This window comes from Lates calcarifer, linkage group LG8 (genome assembly GCF_001640805.2).
Source record: "Lates calcarifer isolate ASB-BC8 linkage group LG8, TLL_Latcal_v3, whole genome shotgun sequence".
NCBI lineage: Eukaryota > Metazoa > Chordata > Actinopteri > Centropomidae > Lates > Lates calcarifer.
Window position 1 is genome coordinate 2,499,180 of NC_066840.1, and position 22,371 is coordinate 2,521,550.

General features: G+C 39.1%; 1 non-coding gene across 1 annotated transcript; it reads left to right on the plus strand.

The window, feature by feature from the left end:
• The first annotated feature begins 14,240 nt into the window (after positions 1–14,240).
• On the plus strand, positions 14,241–14,322 carry trnal-aag (transfer RNA leucine (anticodon AAG)). Its single transcript has one exon. It is a non-coding gene; the product is annotated as a tRNA-Leu (tRNA).
• The last annotated feature ends 8,049 nt before the right edge of the window (positions 14,323–22,371 follow it).

Below are 22,371 nucleotides of genomic sequence, written 5' to 3' on the forward strand. Positions count from 1 at the left end.
TATAGCAGCCGTCAAAATCAGTGAAACTGCCTAGTGTGTTCGACTAGAATGACAAACCACACTCTCGACTTCCATAGAGTGCTGATCTGCACTACAAAATCAAAAAAAAAAAAGTTTTAAAAAAATAAATAAACATAAAATATGTGCATATATATGTGTGTGTACTGTTAAAAAAAAAAAAAAAAAAGGACCATTGTACTGTACATATTAAAACGTGGTCTAATGGAGTCTATATGATCTGGCCTTGGCAATATGCTCTGATTCATAGGCTGTCAGTATCTCAAAAGACCTTGTCAAAGTCCAAAGCCTTGTACCATTATGTACAATTTTCTACACAAGGCTTGAAATGTCAGCTTTACAGTGGCATAGGAAAATCTTTACTGTGCAAAATACAGACTGTTACTGTTACTCCAATAAATATGCTAAACCCAAGGAAATGTTATGGGTGATGGAGAGATTGTGTTGTAATTTTGAACACACAAAAACTGGTCCATATGTGTTAAGTCTGTTTCCCCACATTAACTCATTTATAGTATTAAATCATTACCAAAAAAAAAAAAAAAAAGTTTGCTATAAATTATACAATATAATGAAATAAGAAATAAAGTATATCTTTCTCAGGGTAAATGCAACTTACTCTAACTGTACACAGCAAAATCACCAGTGTTAAATTAACGGTGGTCAGTGTTATTTTAACACTTGATTTATCAAAACTAGAGTAAATTCCTGAAAGTGTGTGGATGCTGTGGATTTTGGTCGTTGCAGGTATGTCCACACTTCCTCCCACAGTCCAAAGACATGCACGTTAGGTTAATTGGTGACTCTAAATTGGACGTACACAGCAAAACTATTACAGTGTTGAAATAACTCTGGGTGAATGTAAAAAAAATTAACACTTTTAAAAGTGTAATACTGAATGGACTTCCATGACTCTTCATCTAGCAATGCTGACATTTGTCAGTTTTGAGAGAAAAAAAAATAAATTGCCATGAATGAATTATTGAAATCAGTCAGTTATTGATGCATTTGGTGGTTGACCAAATTACTAAGATATCACTGTTTTAGTAAGTGTTTTAGATGGACATGAAACACGTACAGATGATCACTCATGCACTTACCATCTTGTCCTAAGTAGATGTCAGAGATATTTATTTATATTAATTGTCTTCTACCATTGATTAGTCATTGCTGTGCTTACTGTGTTTAAACATCACATCATCTACTGAAAAGGTCACTGAAACCAAGCAAATTCCAGCACCTGCTGTGCATGAACACATATACATATGAATATTAACATTATTGCCAGACAGAACACTAATACTCCATGATTCAGCAAAACTCAAAATTACTACAAAAAATGTAATTTTGATCAGTCTTCACCAGAAAAAATAAACAAACAAACAAACAAACAAAAAAACACCTTTGATGAACTGAAGTCTACACTTGCCTTCCTACTGTGATGACCCAAGGCAAGAGCATATCTGATGGCACATCTAGATCACATAGCTTAAAGCTTAAGGGTATGTATTCATGACGCCATTTACAGACAGATTCTATTACTGAGGAATTGCTCACCATAGCACCATTACTATAAAGTCACTTGACAGCATCACATAGGGCGCTAATAGCTCTAATATTCCTTTTCATTGTTCTCTACTGCTCAGTTTTTGATTTTGTTCTCTTCAAGGGATCCTATGTGTTAATTAAGGGAACCTACATCTCATCTCAATTTGTACTCACCAGCTTCGCTAAATGTCTCTTACTTATGTATCATACTTGTAAATAAAGTGCAAATAAAATAAACAACACAATATAATACATTGCTTTTTTCAGAATAATGATAAACTTATTTTGACTGCACAGTCATCCAAAGCTGTTCTGAGCTTCTTTTTTTATTCAGCAGAACAAGTCTAGAGAGGCAAAAGGGGAAACTACACTTTGAAGCAACACAGTGCTTTGGTTTAAAACAGTTCCACTATAAAATATTTAGAGAGAAAATATAGACAGGTGGGCACTGAAAACCCCAGATATGATAAACCTAATGACCAACAGAGAAATTCAGTGGAAATATTGCTGTGCTGAATAGAGTCTACATATAACAAAAGTACACAGGGTGCTCTCTGTAGGATACAGAGGTGTTTATTTAGGAGAAAGGGGATTAATATGTGATATCAATATATGCAATATATGTAAATCCGCTTTTCAGGGCATCATATAAAATACTGAGAAGGGAGTATACATTCAGGAATAAATGAAAATAGATAATGTCAATGTATTTGCTCTGGTTATAGGGTAAACAACAACAGCTGCACTTTACGAAGCTCCACTGGGGAAACATTCAGATTGGTGACGCATCACAAAATGCCAGCAGCTTTTTTTGCCTTTTTCCTCATTAAATCTGCACTGCAGAGTCATGTTATGTCAACTCCAGCCATCCACCCACCCACTCACAGACTCACAAACTCTATTTCGTGCACACAAGCACAGCAACGCGCACAACCACTGGGTTTCATGCATGCACATACACACACAGAGAACACCTGTGGGTGTCCAGTTAGCATGTTTAGTTGTGTTTGCGGTGGTTTAAAGCTGCCCTGCCTGAAGGCCTACAAAAAGAAAGAAGTTGCTGCGGAAGACTTCCACTGTGTGGACTATGTGTGTTTGCATGTGGGAATGTGTCTCCCTGTTGAAAACATAACTACAAGTCCTAAAGCCTGTAAGTGGTTCACAGAAGCTGCAATATTTATTACACCACACAGTACAAATAAGTTGACAGTATTGAAGATTCTGGCTTTTTTAGTTTTTAAGTAGTGCTGTGTGAAAGTTCAAAATCACCTGTCCATTCATGAAAGAGAAGCTTGGTGACATAACAAGTAGGTGTGCAGAAAAAGTGGTCCTTTCACACTTGTATACTGAAGCAATGGTTCTGCACACTGTGCTCCATTTCGATTCTTTTTGTATTGTCTTTACAGATAGGTCGATGGATTCACAAAGCATATATTGCAAATCCTAGAAATACAATACAGAATAGAACGGTGCAGTCGAAGTGTGTTTGGCCCATAACCTCGAGGCTGATGAATCAAGACCATATTCTACGATGTGTAAAGAACAAAGCTCCATGCCAATAAATAAACATCCATATCTGTCAAATCTATCTAAAGCAGAGTGTCTCTGGTTTCAAAGAGGTGTATATGTTTGTTTGGGTTATTGATATCTTTGCTCTTTTTCTGTAAAAAGTAACTGTCAACATGTATAGTATCACTTCTGTGCAAAATGGAATTCATATGCTTTGAGACAAAAGAAGACAAATATGAGCAAAAATAGCCTTGGGGTCAAGAGTTAAAATGGCTAAGCCTGATGCCCCATTTAATGCATGTCCAGGGTTAAGAATGTATTTTAGGAGAGGCCCTCGCAGCAAAATAAAGCATGTGTGTGAATTAATGTTCTCTGTATCTGTGTGGAGTTTATGTCTGCATTTTTACACAAGAGAAAAACGTCTCACTGTGGGGTTCCTGAATGCAGACAGTGTTCATGTGGACACACAGCTCTCCATTATTCATTATATTACTTAAATAGACTCATAGCTGCGCTAGAGGTTTTCTCTCTGCAAAACTAGGTCAATTATTTTACTACTCTTGGATCTGCAGGTGCTCACCAATCATCACCCTCTCTCTCCTCTCTCTCTCTCTCTCTCTCTTTTTGTGAATGACTAGTCATAGTTTTTTGTTTGTGCTGTTTGAGAACTGGAGGAAAGTGAAGTAAGGGACTCTGAGTCAAGTAAAGATGGAGACAGATTAGTGGATTCTGATTTCTGAACCTGAACTGACTCCAAACACATTTGTTATTTGTGGTATACACTTTAAACAAAGTCTAATGGCTGACACACATTTAGAATTTTAACACATGCTCTTTAATGCTCCCCTTTTGGATGTGGCCAACATAATTTAAAACATCCATTCATCCATTATCTATGCTGCTTAACCCTTGACGTTCGCAGGTAGGACCGAGCCAGTCCCAGCTGACACTGGGCAAGAGGCGGGGCACACCCTGAGGGCTGGCATATATAGACAAACAACCATCCACGCTCCCATTCACACCATCGGGTAATAAAGAGTCATCACTTAACCTACCCTGCAGTCTTTAGGCTGTGGGAGGAGGCCAGAGTACCCAGAGGAAACCCATGCAGGCACAGGGAGAACATGCAAACTCCACACATACAAGCCGCAGGTGTAGAGTGCTAACCAGTGCACCATTGTGCTGCCCTAAATGAAAACAAAGGGACTCATTTTTATCCTTCAACTCTTGTTATCAATTTGGACATAAGCATTTTCAAAGACTAGTCACATTTTTGTACTGCATCACTGCTTTGAGATTTTTAGTTGAACACACATAAACAGATCTCTCAAAGCCTCTGAAAATATGGTTTAAAATCTGAAGTTGTTCTCACTAACATGAAATATTCATGACTAAATATGCAACAGTTGTAGTTGATGCTTTGAAAAAAAAAACAAAAAAAACATCCTCATTATTTTTGGAGCATTTAACACTCAAACTCTGAGCTAATCTGCTTTGTCAGATTTGGCTTAAACAGATTTGGACGATAAGCAAATAACCCCCACAACTGTCACCAGATTTAGATCCAGCAACACTAGCAGAATAAATAACAACTTTAATGTGAGACCAACACATTTCAGCTTGTGGCCCCTTCATTAGAGTCAGGCTATAATAGACAAAATAGTGAGTTGATGCTGATCATATATTGCATGTTCACAGTCATGCAAGTACTACACAAGTGCAACAGTTGGTGGTACAAGGTAAAATGTAAAGATAATGATAAAAAATCTAATTAATGCTTCATCTGACGTATTCCTGGGTATAATCATGGTTATGATGCCCTGAACCTCACTAGTTCACAGCACTGTATTACTATCATTGTGCTACTGGTTACATGACTGACAGCAGTGTAGCATAACAACAAAAGCATCCATCCTAATGAAGTATTCTTGAATTTCCTTCCAGCTCCAGGGCCGCTCCTCTGTTCTGATCATGACCTCTGACCTCACTGTGGAGGAGGAAAAGAGAACAGACAAAAAGATTGGCAGTTATATTGATAATTATGGCATTAGGGAGATACAGGTTTCATGGGCTGAAGTGGTGAGACTGGTTTTCTGGTCCAGGTTCAGCTTTCTTGTGCTTTTATTTGTGTTCACTCATATTTCTGTCTGTCTTTCTGGTTAAGGCGTGAGAGAAGGGGATTGGTGGGAAGGGTTTTTGTTTTTTTTGTTTTTTTTCCTGTTTTTTTTCCAAAGGTGCTTTGACTGAGCATCCATGTCAGTTTTCAGAAAAGCGCTGCTACTGCAAGATATGCCATTGGAAACAGATATGCCGGTAGATAGAAAGAGACAGACGGCCGGCGACACAGGAACTGACTACAGGGAGGCAAAAAGAACTCTGCGTATAATGCCAGTACCCTGCAAAATCCTCTTTTATCTATAGAAACTTTTCAGAAATAGAGAAAAACAACAATTTTCCCCCACTGACACCTCTGCAAAGTTGTATTTTACAAATCATTACCACAGGGCTGGCTTGAATCATTTTCTATACATGTGAGGAGGAGCGTTACCTTTCATTTTCAGTCCAAAGGAAATAAAAACTGATGCCACAAGATTTCCAGACACAATGGATAAAGTACTGTAGCAGTGTGTGTTGGTGTATTTGAACTATATTTCAGTGATGTTGTTTTATTTTTGCTCTATGACTCTTTTCCACAGGGGTTGAGGTAAACAGAGATGCGGGGAAGTACGGATTGATGGAGGGGATTTGTGGAAGGTGGAGTATTTTGGTTGTTGCTTTCCACAAGCCATTTGAGACTTAGAAGATTTGCTGCATACTTGTAACTCTGATAAAGAAAACAGCTTCATTAAAACTGACATTTTGATGAGAATGTTGCCTCCTTGAGGGCAACACAGATGGTAAACGGTAGCTTCTTCCACAACAAAAGTTAACTCTTCATTGCTTTAAAATGTAGCTGAACTGAAGCTGCAGGAGACAAGGTGAATATCTAAAAAATATACTTACCTCATAGCCTAAATCATGATTTACATCTGCAACACAGAGAGTTTCAACCCCATTAAATGAGAAACCATACATTTGCTCTGAATTCCTAACTGAAATGTTGGTTAATTCTAAGAAAAACGCACTCCTACCCAGGATGTGATATATTAAAACACAACATATACACAATGTAACAGGGAATCTGTATTGCGTGAGTACATTTGAGTGAATTGTAAAAAAAAAAAAAAAAAAAAGTCTCATAAATGAAGAACTTTCAAGAACTTTTTTCCTCTCACAGCAAAGCTATAAAACCCACAGAACATCAGAGAAAATACACAAAAAAACAAGACCAAATGTGTCTGGATGCATTCAAAACCCTGTTGTCCTTTTTTTTTTTTTTTTTTTCCTTTGCCTATGCGTTTTGAGGGAAACAAACTACTGCCTGGATTATGCTTACTACTAACATTTTTCCAGTGAAGGAAAACATCCTCAGATGTTTTGAGGAGTTGGTCAGAGTGAGCCATGGGCATGCAAAGACTTTGGTACAAGTCAAAGTGGCATGGGTTCACATCCTGACTCCTGCATGTGTATTTGAATGTATTTGAATGTAATTTCCAGGAGATGGGGTTGGTATCAAAAATGCAAATGCAATAAAACATTTGAAATAAAAGGTCTCAAAAAGTTTGCTCAGAATTCTTGTTTCAAGACAACTGAAAGCTGCTTCATGTAATGTGCCACCAACTACAGCATAGACTGACTTTATGTGGAATTTCAAAATGACTCAAGTTTCCTGTTTGCATGTGGTTGGAAACTAGTGGAAGTGAAACAGAGAGAGACAGAGACCAGGATGGTACCAGGGGTTCAGCACTGAATATGTAGGGATCCAGTCATGTTGCATCAGTTGTTATCAGTGCATACTGTATATGAATTGGAGAGTATAACTCTCTTCTCCACAGTGTCCTGCCCCCAGGACATGTATTCTGCTCTACATCTGCCTTCGACTCACTCAAACTGGCCTGTCTGCTCCACTGTCAGGATTTTATCATCAAGGTTGTTTCTCACTGTTGGAAAAATCTTTGTTTATCAATTACATTACATTTTAATTTGAAATGTGACCCCTGCAAATAGAGTATAGCCTGAAAATGAGATGCATAGTAAATGGAAAACTGGTGAGCAAAGACATTTTACTACAGCAGAACAAAAAGGAAATAGAGAACTCGTGTCTGCTTGAAATTCATTTGTGTGGGACTGGGAAAAAAAAAAAAAAAGTTTCTATAATATATCAGTGTTGTACTTAAAAATATCCTTGACATTTCCCCTTTTGTTCCCTTTTGCTTTCATCATGCAATGCATTGCTTTCTTTTGTATTTTTCATAACTAAGTTACTATCCACTATTTTGGTGATTAATGACGTAATCTGCTCTTTGATCTTATCACAGGGTCACTTTGGTTCAGAGTCAGCTAAATTCCCATAAACATAAACAAAATGCTTTGGGTGTGCATTTTTGGAATGGTATAATGTTAAAAAGATTAAGAGTCTGCAGATACAGTTTATTAGCATCTCAGCGAGGCTGTAATGCCCATTGTGGAGAAAAGAAAAGTGTTAGGTTGAGGCCTAAATTTGTTATTGATCTTTAACAGTCTGTCAGGGTGTCAGTTCTGAGCCAGGGCTTTTCTTTTGTAGTTCTGTTGTGTTTGTTTTATTTCCTGTTTTATTTTGTAATCACTGACCTCCCTCTTGTTTCAGGTGTCTTGTCTTCCCCTTCCTTCTGTGCTCCCTCCTCCTGGTGATTACCTACCCTGCCCTAATGTGGTTCACCTGTGTCTCATTGTCTGCCCTGCCCCTGTGTATTTAGTGTCTGTGTCTCCCTGCGCTCCCTGCCAGTTCGTCTTGTGCCTCTACCAGACCTACCAGCCTTTGTGAAGATACCTGTTCTCTAGTAGCCATAGATTTTGACCCTCGCCTGTGTTTTTTGACCTTGCCTCAGCTCTAGTCCTTTTTGTACCGTTGCTTTCTCTTCTTGCTCTCCTGTGTACCGACTTCGCTTGATTAAAGGACCTTGATTTTGGTAACTCTGCCTCTGCCACCTGTTTGCGCCTGTGTCCACATTGCTACGCCTTGACACAGTCATGGTAAAGTAAATTCAATGATTGTCTGAAAGGTGGTGTCAGGGGAGAAAAAGGCATACATCACTTCTAAATAAAGGCAAGGCAAAGGCATTGTTCAAGTTGTGTGCTTCTGTCTTCTTGACCTAAAATGCCGTCCTTATTTCTTTTAATGTCCATCTATTATTTATCATTATTTTCAGTAAATAGGTTTATGGTGTTAGCATGTAAAGACTGGATAATATGCAAAGTAGTAAACACACAGTGAACTGAGGCTGATAGGAAAATGAATGAATAAGAATGAATAATGGTGAAAAGTCAGATAAATGTTTTTAAAAAAATGTTTTAAGAAATAATGTATGTCTGCATCAAAGAAAAAGTCAGTGGGATTTATCCTCTGGAAACCTTTAATATATTTTAAAATATTTCACTTGGTCAGTTAAAAATCTGATCTGCTGGTAGCACTACATGGAAAGTTTGAGGATCACTGGGGTCCAATCAGTAGTTGTTATTTGGTGTTGGTATTTCAGTCCTGACCAAAGAAGCTGACCAACTGACTGACCAACATTGCTAGAGCAGCTGAAAACACACAATACAACAATAACAAAAACAACAGCATACACAAGTTTCTTATTTTCGATCTGTGTCACATTTGGATAAAATCCTCTCCAAATTCTTCTTTGGTCATGTGCTCGTCTGTAGCCTTTTTCTATTTCCCTTTATATCCAGTATGGTGTAAGTTAATAATAGGAGCTCAGAGAGGTGAAGAGAAGCTGAAAAGATATGCATTGCTGAAGGAGATGTACATTCATCATCTCACAATGCAATGCAATTTTTTCCATGAGCTTCACGTGCTGTTGATGAGAGAGACCACAAAGCTGTGGATTATTTATTTCACGTGTATGTGCAGCAGCATCAAAACGTGTTTATCATACGAAACGTTTCATTCTTAAACACCAGACAAACACAATAGGAAAAAAACATGTGACCTGTGACATGTGATATATTTAAATATATATTCTAATGCTAATGCTAATGCTTCTGCACCATATGCTCCAAGCTGAATAAAATATTCAAGCTGAATAAATATCTGTCACATTTTTCACACAGTGAACCTCTTCACTTGGACTAAAATGCCTCTTATTATCATTATTAAACACGTGGTACATTGCTCTGATTAACAGAGATGCCATTATTCGCTAATATGTTTCCATTCACATGCGTCATTCTCTATAACAAGAATTCTTGTGTTCCAGAATCATATCTGGTTGCCATAGCATCAGGCCTTTTTATCACTGACACTGACCTTAAATCACTTTGAATTACTCCTTTTCAACAATGACTCCCTACACCCTCACACACTTACATGTATAGAGGTTCTGAGGAAGTGCTTACATCAATGATAATATCAGAGACACCTCTATTGCAGAGACCACCTATGGATATCTGCTGCTGGGTATTAAAGAAGTAAGATCTGTGTGCAGAACACAGTTTGGCCTCTGGTCAATAGATGGGTTATGTTTTGTACAAAGGCACCTATTTTACTTTGGAGTGATATCAGGGACAAATCCAGTCTCGGAGCATTCATAATAACGTGCATAGCATCCACCATCTCATTATCCTGGAGGATACAGAATCCTTTATTCTTTTTTTATCTCTACATCACAGATTAGACTCCAGCTAAAACTGTGGCAGCATTTCATTTCACAAATGTTAAGTGGATGACCTAGAAATGAAAAGAAGCAAATTCTTTCACCTTCCTACCATCTTCTTTTTTCCTAACCCCCCAGCAACACTGGATTCTCCTGTCCGCCACCAAACTACCCAAAAATCCTGTAACTGCAGAACCTACCAACTAGATGAAGAGCTTAAAGCAGGAACATGTCAGAAAAAAAAAGTGCAGGGCTTGATAGAGTCTTACCTGGAAGTCTCAAAATCTCATCTGTGCTTTAACTGTTGAGCCATTATTCTCAAGCTAAAGAAGGATAAGGTCAGTGCTTTGTGCTACTGGACACAGTGACTGCAGGCCAGTGGCACAAACTGTATATAATGTAGGTATTTGAGCATCTGGCACTGAACTCATGAGTTTCAAAAACACACTTGACCCTTTACAGTTTGCCTTTAGGGAAAAAAAAAAAAAAAAAAAAAAAAAAAAAAAAAAAAACAGACAGTGTGAGTACACTTTGTCCTGGAACATTATTAAGATGAAGCTTCTCTGCCTATACCTTAATGTATCACACTGTCATTACTGTGGTCAATTAAAAAGACTAAATAAATAAATAATGTCAACAATAGATTAATACTTGTACTTTAGCTACTCATGAGTTATCTTCGGTTTTAATAACACGACAGGAAATGTGAGGAAATTGCTGTTAGTGCTGAGAAAAGTGAAAAATAATTAGTCAAAAATGTGATACTCTGATGCGTTAGCTAATATTTCACAATTACTACTCACCATACTAAAGTTACCTTTAACAATCCATAGGTTTGGAAACTATGTTTAAAGTCCTTATGTCATCTGCAGACCTCATTATCAAGGTTTAATTCAATTTGATTTTATTTATATGGCACCAAATCACAACAGGGTTGTAGGCAGACAGTGTTACTGCCTTACAGTTTTCTGAAAAGAAATACTGCTTTAACCACTGTACTAAAATTATGCGGTCTGGTGTCTTTACTGCTGCTTCTTCCTGATAAGCCCAGTCAATATATGTTATATAGTACCTGTTAGCTATGGTCAATGGTCTTCTGTGTTTTGCCAACTCATCGGTGTTTGCAACAATATGTAGCCTGTATTTCCTTTTCAGTAATGTCTGCCATCCCCGTGGATCACTGGTCATGCTGTTCTGTCAACTGGGTGAATTATAGTCAATTGGTTGCATAATCAACCCACACATTCATCATAGATGCCGTTCCCCATGGCAACCCCGTTAAATAAATTAGTCCCTCATTCATTCCTGCCTCACTCTGATTCCTGTGTCTTTAATTCTGTCTGCTGCTTGATCTGTCTCTTTCTGTCACTCCTGGCCTTTATCTGTCCCTCATTCATTTTCACAGTTTCCCCACTTTCTATTTCTACCTCTCTCTTTGTCCTTTCTTGTCCATTTTCTGTTAGTTCCCTGCTGTCTGCCTCTGGGTGTCGTGTGTCCTCCTCTATCTGTCTATCTGTCCAAACATCCTCCCACTTCACTAGTACTCTGTCTGTCTCGCTCCCTCTTCCTTACTTTCGCCCTGTTTGTTTTTGTCTGTCTCCCTTTTTTTTGTCACTTTCTGTGTCCTTTCTTCTCCCTCTCTGCAGTCTCCAGACATTAGAGCAGACAGACATACTGGGAGCTGGCAGCAGTGTCTAATGGAGACACATTAACACAATGTTACTGATGCTCTGAAGACATTAATTCAGGCTCCAGAGAGCAACAGTGTTCACTGATAGCTTTGAGTAACTGCTCACACTCCCTTTGATTTTATTAATCGTCCTGAAAATTATACAGTATGTGTTTCTTGGTAACTCCAACTTTAATGTCATTTAATGTCATTCGATGTCATTTAAAAAAAAAAAAAAAAAAAAAAAATAAAAACTGATCAATGCTGCCTTGTTCAACAACTGTGAGGGTATGGTACTGCTGTGTGAGATTTGATGCTTCTTAAAAGCATCAGCAGTATCTGTTCAAATCATTAACACAGAATTTGAAACAAGTTACAAAGGTTCAATCTTAAATATGTCCTGTGGTGAGTTATGACTGTCATATGTGATGTATTACACCCTCTGGAAGGCACCAGACTGGAATGTTGTCAGTCGAATCAGTTGTTCAGTGCAGAGATTTGACTACTACTGGTATTCGACAAATCAATTGGCATGCTTTTCAGTGATGATTTTGTTGTTTCCACTGAAAACATCATAATTTCTCATAAAAGTTGGTGTCTTTGTCGAAGTTCAGTTATGAGGTCCTACCGCACTGCGGCTGTGTCTCCTGCCGGGCTGCTGACAGTGCCGTCAGTCAGACAATGGAGCAGAGAGTATCAGAGCAGCCAACAGAAACGAGTCACACTACCCTCCTCTGTCTTTTTTTGTTGTTTTTTTTTTTGTGTGTGTGTGTGTGTGTGGTTCGGTCAATTTGAGACAAGATTCATTTCTAAGGTTTACAGTCCACCACTCTGTTGCTCCTGCATTGCTCTGAGTGGATTCCTTGATGAATCCAACTCTTTGGATTTAGAACAATAGAAACAAGTAAGTTTAGGATTAAGATTAAGAAAGAGAAGGAGAGAGAGAAACAAGAGTTCCACATGTTAAGTAAGCAGTGAGAAAACAAAGAGGCAGCAGGCTTAGGCACCAATACTGCCTCTACCTAAACAATAAAATCTATCAACATCAGTCTTTAAGGACAATGTGTGTGTCAAGAGAGAACTGTTGTATATTGACATACCTGACAGTCATGTCAAAACAACTGACTGAACAAATTGAACTGTGGAAGTTTTAAGTAGACAAGATCAGCTGTGACAATGACTAGGCCTATTCATCTCATTAACATTTTACAACATTACGAGCAGTGTCAGTGTTTGAAATTTAACAGTACAACAGTGTAAAAATAACACATTTCATTTTCTGTATTACTGACATAAATTCTCTTTTAATTCATTGTCACAGTTGTGACAGATATAGTACTGTGCCCTCAGTATATGCCTCATGGGACCAGTGCAGACAAGAGACACTGCACCCACACTTTTCCAGGCAGGGATGAGCTGAATGTCTCCCCACGCACAAGACATTCCTCATTCTCGTCCTGGGAAACTGAAGCTGCAGTGATGTGGTTTGAAGAGCAGAGTCTATTCTTTGGAGCTTTGACTTTTTGTTCTTCTTTTGTTGCTTCTCCTCTAAAGCCACCTTCACAGGGGTGTGAGTGTGTGTGTGTGATGTTTACCTACAACATTCAATGTGAGAATAATGGCTGTCAAGCTTTATTTGAATCCACAGACACAGGTATCATCTTACTTTTATATTCCCAGCCTTTGGGGGAGCAGGCTGGTCTTTGACAAATGCAGGTGAGAAGTCTGCCTCTATAAAACCATGTGGGATCAAGGGGCTAGATCCCCAGCTCACTCAAACCCAGATGTGGCCACTGGAGGCAGAGCTTTGGCCATGAGGTGCTCTCTTATCCAGTTGTCTGCTGCACTGTTTATATAGTGTTTGACTGGACAGAAGAAGCTCTTTTCTAGCGTCTGGAGATGATGGGAGCAGTAGGGTGGGGAAGACTGTGTGACTTACAAAAGGTTCTCATGGGTGTATCTGAGGAAATGCAGAAGGTAGGCCATAAAGTGTGACTCCTGAGTCAGTGGCAGAACCAGCAGAGCGACAGGACCAACCCTCATGAAGTGGTCCTCGATCTTCTTCCCGGGGAAGATGTAGATGAAGTATGGCAGAACACAGCAGTTTTGTGCATTCTCAGTAAACCCAAAAGTGGGTAATGTCCTTCTTTCCCTAGAGGCCACTGCACTGACGTGATATTGCGACCATGCCTTGGGAGTATTTATTTTACCATCAACTTTGCTCTTTGACTCCCAACAGTTCAACCCGACTTGCCTCTATACTGAAAAGCTCTGACATGGCAAACTTCAGGATGTGTTGAAAGTACTAAACAATCTGTCAAATGCTCATGACTTTGACACATGAAACAATAAGAACAACCTTTCACTGAAAAAAACTGACAAGATGCCTGCAATGTTTGTCATTGTGTGTCATTTTGCAACAATAAAATTCTACAATGCTTCATGGTAAACAAGATTCAGTGGCATGGTTTAAGGTGTGGTGTGTGGGTTTATGTCCCACTGCTGCCCTTGACTGTTCAAGAAAACAAAAATGGTGTCATTAGCATACTGCGCTCATGTCATTTTGGAGGAGCCCTCGTGGTGCCGTTCCTGCTGCTTAAACGCACCGCTGCCTTTCACATGAATGAGAAGGGTTGCAATGTTTCACACAGAGCTGTTGATGTGGGTGTAGCCAAAGTCTCTCAAGTGAGATGTCTTCTCTTTGGTGCTGTAGAATTTGTTAGGTGTGTCATCATAGCAGTGGAACTATTATCACACCTGGTAGTGTGGCCGAGTGGTCTAAGGCGCTGGATTAAGGCTCCAGTCTCTCAGGAGGCGTGGGTTCAAATCCCACCACTGCCAGTTGCCTTACCTAGTGGATACTTGTGGTTTTGTGGCCACTGACTGACTGTGCCTAAATACCTGGGGCTACAGAAGGTGAAAGTCAGTGTGTGCCTATTTGACCTCTGCAGTCTAGATGGCTGATGGTGCTCAGTACATCAGTTAGCTTTACTCAAACAATGTGACCAAATTCATCCTTGCCTTTGCAGTCAGGTGAGTTATTTCTTTGCTCTGGCTGGAGGTCGTCTGCAGCCTGATGCAGTTGCTTGGCTTCTCCGGCATCAGGAACAAAGTGAAGTGTTAACGCCTCAGCTGCAGCATCAGCACTCTGTGGACAGGGAATAAAAAGAAGAAAACATGTGGGATCATGTGTTGTCACTTACCTGGGCAAGGTCACAGAAGAGGTGGTGCTGGCTGCATGTGTTGGCACAGCAGCCACATCTGAAGCCCAACCCTGTCTCCTCAACAACTGCACAGAGACGACATGCTGTCAGTTGTAGTAGATAACACAGATAAAGTCTGTGTATGTGTGTGTGAGATTGAAGTGTGTGTGAGTGCTTGTTCACGTGATGATGTCATTGAGGGTGAGGGCAGGTGGATCTTGCCATTAGGCGATCCGAGGGCACCTCCAGGACTGACCCTTCAGGGACTGAGCTGAGAGACAGGTTCGTGACTGGGACCACCCACTGACTTAAAGGGACAGTACACACACAATTTACAGCAAAACTGGTCGTAACAAAGGTGCACCAGGACCAGATAAAATCAGTTTATCACATAACTATAACTTACATATAAACTGCTGTGTTAATTACATCATATGACAGATCTGATGCTGGTTTACCTCTTGCAGATCCTGCTGTTCTGCATACAGGACACCAAGAGGTCCTGGATATTTTTCCCACAGAAGCAGACACTTCCTGCAGTTTGACCTCTGGGGTAGTGTCTGGGTGTGTTTCAGTGTGTGAGTGTGTGGCTCTTTTACCTCATCAGTTCAGCCTCGAGCACTGAACTCCACACCTCCTCTTGGCAGCTGATGTCTCTGATGAAGTCTGTCACTGTGATCAGGCTCTAGAGGCTGGAGCTGGTGTAGCACATCTGGACTGATTTTGGAAACCTGACACGCAAACACATTAGAACACACATTAAGACAGATTTAGGTTTGATGTGATGGATTTATTTTCTGTTGCTTTGGTGATGTGACAGAGCAACAGATGTCTTCTTACAGGGTGGAGGTGTTTGATGCACATACACAAACACAAAAAATGTATAAATACACAAAAAACTAAAAATGAGAAAATACAGGGGAAAAAAAATATTTCTAAAACCTCATCTTTTTAAAAATGCTCAATTAATTTTGACTGGATGTCTTAGAATGTCAAAAATGAAATGAAAGCAAACAGCTGTTCAGCTGTAATTTTTGTTGCACAGTTTGTGGCAGTTCATTCTGGGGAGATAATGTTTTTTATGGCTAAAAAAAGGAGAAAGAAAGGAAAACATCAACGACATTTTATCTTGTTCCCATGTATTTATATTTGGATTTACTCACCCAATGCTGGTCCTGCTGACCTTTATGGCTCTGGGAGCTGATGACCTGTGTAGCAGTTCTGTGATGGACGTGACTCAGTGTGGCACTATAGAGAGAAACATATAGAGTAAACATAAACTATAAACTATAAACATAAAAAGCTGTGACAAATTTATATGATGTGTTTTTATCACTTTATTAATACAAACAGTACCCTCACCAAGAGACATGTCCTCCATGTGGTCCTGTTTCACTCAGTCATGAGTAACTGACTCAGAGAAAGTGTGATACGAGTCACTGAGGCTGCTGTGTAGCAAGAGTCATGTGGTCTCACAGAGCTGATAATTAGCAGCACTCTAAAAGCACATTTAAGTTGTGTATTTCTGATGAACACACAGCTAGGCAGCAACTTTCATTCTTACTTACAATAAAGAAAGGTCATCACCACTGAGTATCCAGTCTGTGCATACAACCAATTAATGACACACAGCAGTTCTCTGATGAGGCTATAGCTGTCTAATAGTTTGAAATTTAAGAAGAGGGTGAATTTAAATGTCACTTATGCAGGAATCAGTTTAACTCCTTTGTGGAGGAACAACAGCTGTAGCCAGGTTTTCCTCAGGGCAGGCTTTTTTTTTTTTTTTTTTTTTACCTTTACCTGAATTGAAGTATTCACTTTCAAATTCAAGCCCCCACAGCCATAAAAATATTCCAAACTACACTGTATGATTTCTCACACTTCATGGGCGTAACTTGGGTACTCTTTATTATCTTTGCAATTCCTGCTTCAGTGGAAATACCATTTCATCTCTGGGAGCAGCTTGTCCTTGTCTCAAGTTTCCAGAATCAAATTATTGTTTTCTGTTGAATGCTGCTGATGTCGCCCTCACACAGTTGCAGCTCACTGTAGCTGAAAAAATTCATCATGTTTACAAGACGCTTTATTGGCTGAGCTAATGTCATGACACCAGGGTCTGCTAAACCAATTCAATACCCATTGTATAGGTATCATGGGCATAACTGGCATCATCGAGGGTGGTAAATGCAACAGTGCAGACATTTGTACTCACACTCTGTATGATGACAGTATGTCATTTTTTATTTATTTATTTATTTATTTGTGTTACTGTTGTTTTCTGTGACTTCAAATAGAGTTGCATAAAGGTAAAGTTAAGGGTGTGTATTTGTCAATCCATAGCAAAAGATGTACAACAAAGAACATTTACTCTCTTCTGTTATATTTTAGACCGGAATATTAAAACCAATTAGTCGGGTTCAAAGGAAATAGAGTGTTTTCTTTTCACTTCAGGTAATGATGCCATTAGTGTTACCTTATTTCTAGATCTCAGAATGCCACACAAACAAAAGAGCTGATATTAGATTATTCTGTAGGTTACCTACGGTTACTTAAGTTACTAGCTAGAACATAATAGTTGGCTTTTAGCAAAGAAAAGAGCCAACCATTCCTTTCATGGTTTGATGGAGACCAAAATAGAGCTAGAAAACACAGTGAAGTTTGGACTTATATTCAACTGTGGCCAAAGACACAACTCCAAATAAATGCTAATGTTGCTCCATGTAATGGTTGCAGTATCAAATTAAAACGTGATAATACGTCAGTGTTCTCAGCTCGTTTCAGCTGCTCCCAAGTGGCTGAAAAATCCAATGCAGGTTTAAGGAAGGATTGTTGTCATGGCCACAAAAAGAAAACATTCACTGTAGCCACTACATGCTCATTCACCTATCTGACCTTTTCACCCCTACTTTATTTTGCCACATAAAGGGTACACTGTTTTCTGCACTGGCATCGAACGTAGGCACTGTATGGAAACTGCAAGGTCCAATATCAAACTTATGCCAAGGGGTAATTAACTGGGCAACAAACAAGAGCAGTCAGGTGATCAGACAGGTTGTAAACAAGCTGACAGTTTCAGTTGGTTAACTTTGGAATTGCAAGCAAACTGGGTGTTGGCTCATTTTCTGTTTCATTTAAACTTGGCTAATCTGAGGGCATGTTTACAGCCACTGTGTGACTGCATGTTTCTTACCTGTGTTTCATGGTGTCACTTCATCTCTAAATCTCTGCATTTACTTTTGCAAGTACTATATATCATTACTAATAGAACCAATGGTAAGAGCAGCATAAATAAAATCCAGGATATAATAATTTGTAGTTTCCTGTAATAGAAAACTGAAGTATCATTCTTTCCCTGACTGACCTGAAATTACCTCCTCAAGAAGTCAAGTTCGGCCTGCTTTGTTACTCATTTCATGAACTGTTGACTCTTGAAGACACCAGACTTCGATCCAATGCCCAGCTTCTGTCTTCTTTCAGTCTTTAGAACAAGAAGTCCCAGATTAAATTCCGCCTCTTTGGAAAGTTGCCATATTAGATGCACTTTAGAACCTTATAGTGAGAAATAGGCAAAAAAAAAAAAAAAAAAAAAGGTCTTTTGGCTGCTAATCTTGCCCAGTATGCCCCACTGAAGCTGCAAGGCATTTCTCTGGTGGCTGCCTTATTTGTTTCATCATCCAAACCCTCTTTGGAAGGATTTGCTCTGTTTGGCTTGACTCTACAGGGAAGAGCAGGGGTAGAAAGGAGAAAGAGAAAGAGGAGGAGAGGGATGGTCAAGCTTTAGAAGGCAGAGAGAAAGGAAGAGCCACTTGGAAAAGAGTTGGGGAAAGATGTACAGGGTCCCTTTTTAGCAAGTTGAACAGCAGTGAAAATATGGCTGGCTCTTTAAAGACTTGGAAACACAGAGACGAGGAAATAATGGTAGACGGGACAGAGAGAAGAGTAACAGAGATAGAAGGGAGGGGAGTGGAGGGAGGGAGGAGGGGAGAGGATGGGTTAAGTCTTAATAGAAAAGAAAGAAAAGTCTGACAATTTGAAAAGAGAAGCATAAAAAAGTCAGCCCAAGAAAGATATAATTGTCTGCTGTAAAAATAAAAATAAATAAATAAATAAATAAAAGATCTTTGGTGAAAAAACATTTCTTACATTTCTTCTATAAAAATGATGTATTTTCATTTTTTAATAACTTTTTCAAATGACGTTGGTGAGAAGCCTGCTATATTTCTGCTAATTTTAACAACACATTTTAAAGTCTTTACTTTTTATGGAACTTCCATCAGTCCCCAAGAGTGGCTAAAATTGTTCTCCCCTGTAAAAGTCAAGATTTATGGACAAAGAGGCTGAGGAAGAAATTGATGTATGCAAGCTCAAACAGCATCTCACTCATCTCATTCAGCTAATGGAGCTAAAATGTCTAATGACTAAAGTGTCAAAATTTGATCATTTGGAAACAAGAAGTCATAACTATGGGAGAAATAAGGATTGTTCTTGGCACTGGGTCATATAACCAGAGACAGCTGAAGCTACATCCTTCATAAATAACCTTGACTCAGAGTATCTCTCACATTTTGCCAAATCTCAGCTACACAGACAGTGAAATAAACTGCATTATTTAAGTTGTAAATGTTGTGTCTTGTGTCTCACTGCTAACTGTTAACATAATTCTTATACTTAGTCTATGTAAAAAAAAAAAAAAAAAAAAAAAAAAAAAAAAAACCCTTTATAGCATAAATCTCCCTTTCTCTCTTCCTGTAAAGAAGATTGAAACAAGTTTGATAACTCATCTCTAACTCATATATGCATATTTATCCAATCAAATGCAATTTGGGCAACTGGCTAACCTCCATAAAATGCCACTTGATTGTTGGTGAGGCTCTGAGTTTTGATGGGCTGTTGTGTCTGTTGTAGACCACAGCGGCTACTGACTCCATAACCCTCAGAGTAAACCTTTATATTTATTTATTTATTTTTTAAATAAATCTCTTGTGCAAGCTAACATTGACAATAATACAGATAATCTTAAAACAAAGAATACTGTAAGATTAAATTATACACATAGCACAGATGAGATGACCAAATTAGTTATTGACATAAAGATGTATTGTCAAAGTAATGCTTCATCCTGTCCTTAACAGAAAGGATGAACAGGATGAACTGGATAGGTGGTTTTACTTTAGATTTTTTATGATAATGTAGGCCACTGTTAATACTGCTTACCCTCCAGGGTAGTGCAGAATAAACTTTAACAAACCAAGCAACCATGCTAACCAGGAGCTGGTAACTGAGCATGGTAGCAAAACAGTTTGACGACTTCTGTGACTGATGAGCTCAGTTTTTCTGGGTGGGTGGAGTGTTAGCAGTTTGCTCAACAGCTACATAGTTTAACAACCAGCCCTACAAGTAGTGACTGTGTTGCCAAATGTCTTAACTTTGTTGTACCAGTGTCTAGTGGAATCAGGCTTTAAAAAGTCCTGCTAAATCAACCTCTAATCTTTTATGTTAAACTGTTTTGGATTTGTTCTGCTCCAGTAAAGTCCTGCTAAATATTGCATGTATGTGTGAACTTGCTTTGACTCAAATACATTTTACAATACAGTCTTTATTACTGTCAGAGAGACTCACAGCAAAGAGATTTCTGACTGGCTCGGGCTGTCATATCACAGTTAAATTGTCTGAATGGTATCTGTGGCAACACAGCTACATCCCAATGCTAATAAAGCTATTACACCCATAGCAATGAGGAGGGAGGGAGATTTACAGTAAGGGGAGTGGTGTAGGCCTGTTTTCTGCTCGAGCAGCACAAAAATGATGGACGGGTCTTAGAGGAAACACACGAGAGGGAGCACAGAAGAAATGATGAGAGAAGAAGTGACAGAAAGAAGGAGAAAAGGAGAGAGAGACAGAGAGAGTCACCATTCTCCCTAATGGAGCAGGCCTCTGCAATGCTTTTCCCCCTGATTACACTAATGACCAATTTGAAGCAGTTTAAGAGCCACTTTGGGAGGCTCTCTGTGCTTCCTTCTCTTTTCCCTTTTCTCCTCTTCTCCTCCATCTATGCTATGTCTCTCTCTATCCTTCTTCACCCCTTTTCTAGCTCACCTCTCCTACTTTCACCTGCTTTAGTCATCCTTTTCCTCTCTACTGAGAGCTGTATCTACCTCTGTGTGTGTCCTCCAGCAAGCTGCCCATTCGTTTGTTAAATATACAAAGTGAAGTTTAGAGAGAGACAGGGGGGTATGGAGAGAGAGAGAGGAAAGGGCAAACCACAGTGAAAGAGGGATGCTGAGCAGACCTCAAACACAGAAACATATAAAGCAGCAAGAGGCAGATTGGTGTTTACTAAAGCAAATATTTCTTAGAGGCAGAGCTTGTCTGGATGCATAGATGATGTAATTGTTTGAGTTTCTTTTAGATATCCAATTAGGCAGCAAGCAGTCAAATTAAAGGTGAATTAACTTTGATCAAAATCTCAAAAAAACATTTTCTAATGTGATTTGGTTCAAATTAGCAGTTGATACAAACTCAAACTTTTTTTTGTTGTTGTTGATTTACTGGTTGTCTTTAATCTCAGTTTTTCAGTATAATGTACATTTCACAGCACTAATTCTATCAGCACAGCAGTCATATCATACTCACCACTATGCTGTGTCATTTCACAGTTTCATATCTGGCAGTTACTTTACATCATTGCAGTGCTCCTGTTTTGCTTGGTTTTTAAATGTTGCTAAGCTGTGTACTGAAAATGCTGAGTTTGCCCATCTGTAAAGGAAATTAAGACCTTCCTGTTGGCTCAATATATAATCCCTTTGTATATATGGAACATAACACAGAAAACAATGTACTTGCACTTGATAATGAATTCAAGCAACACACACTTTCTTTTCCTCACAATGCAACTGTGTCACCAGCCAAGAATGTCAATATTGGACACTTTTTTTGGGAAACCCCCAGGTTAATATGTAGATATGGTCGGGGAACAGGATCCAGCTACATTTAATAAGAAAACCAAACACTGATTACATTACATGGCCTGCATCATTGTGAGGTTTGGAATGGCCCAAGATGGGGGTGCAGTTGCTAGGGATACTGTATTGCAAGGTGTGGTTGCAGTAGAGTAATTTGCATTGGGCAGGGCTGGACAAGGGCCCTGGAAGACACTTGAATTGTGGGTATTTATTTTTGCGTAGCCTCACATATGCAGCTTTCAGTGGGCCCTTCGAACTTTCAGCAGTGCCCCTAAAGGCTTAAGCTCCAGTGTTGTGAAACTATGGTACAAAACACTGTGCTGGTTTGTCACTGAATATTAAGTGATTCAGTTGTGGTCTGCTAAAATTGATATGCCTCTGAACTGAATGCAGCCACAGGGTATTGACCTGGAGGCCTTGAGTTGAGTTTTAGTGAGCACTTTGCTCATGCTCTTTGCTCTGCTGACGTGACAAACAGAGCTCATGATATTAGCTACATCCTCTTTTAAAAAACTAGTTTCAAGTTCAACCGTCACAGGGTATTGAGCTGGAGGCCAAGAGTTAAGTTCTAGTGTACACATTACTCATGCTGTTTGCTCTGCTGACATGACAGACTAAGCTTATGATATTACCTACGTCCTCTTTTAACCTCTCTCATTTTCGCCTCAGCAATTATTATAACTTTAGTTTTACACAGGAAACTGACAGACTAGAGTATTCAAATG